Source organism: Penaeus monodon, chromosome 32, assembly GCF_015228065.2.
Source record: "Penaeus monodon isolate SGIC_2016 chromosome 32, NSTDA_Pmon_1, whole genome shotgun sequence".
In the NCBI taxonomy this organism is placed as follows: Eukaryota; Metazoa; Arthropoda; class Malacostraca; order Decapoda; family Penaeidae; genus Penaeus; species Penaeus monodon.
In genome coordinates, this window is record NC_051417.1 from 31424841 (window position 1) to 31425447 (window position 607).

The 607-nt window shown below is 29.3% G+C and overlaps 1 protein-coding gene across 1 annotated transcript in view; it reads left to right on the forward strand.

Moving 5' to 3' along the window:
* LOC119593326 overlaps window positions 1-607 on the forward strand; it is a gene marked incomplete in the record, with an annotated part of 7803 nt that overhangs the window by 5604 nt on the left and 1592 nt on the right.

Sequence of the window (607 nt, forward strand, 5' to 3'; positions counted from 1 at the left end):
TATTTTCTCTCTTCTTAAGTTTATGCAAGAGTTATAGCAACGACAGTGATCTTCGAAATTAGCAACAAACCCTTACAAAATCGTGGGGAAGAAAAAAAATGTAGATTGTAGAAAGTACATGAAAATTCACCCACGTAAGATGGTGCCTTGAAGTATAGATGACATGATATTGCTCACGAAAGATTACCAGAAGCTCCTAGATAGACATTCTGATTCTAAGTCTTCTTATTCAAAACGTTTCTGATTCTCTTCTGTTTTGTTTTCCTGTGGATTTATTTCCCCCTGGTTTCCCCGTTTATGGATTATGCTTATTTCTGGTTTCTATATTCATTGGATATTCTTTTTATGTATTAATAAGATATTCCTAATTAATAGAATGATGATGATACCATAAGGTATTTAGTTCAATAATAATATTTAATGATAACACTTAATTCGATAAGAATATTTACTTTAATGATAAAATCAACATTGATGATAACATTCGAATCGATAATACTATTTAGCTTTATGATGATCTTGACTTTAATAATGATATCTGATTTAATGATGATATAAAATTCAATGATAAAATCACAAAGTATTCCTACTTCTGGCTTTCAAGTTC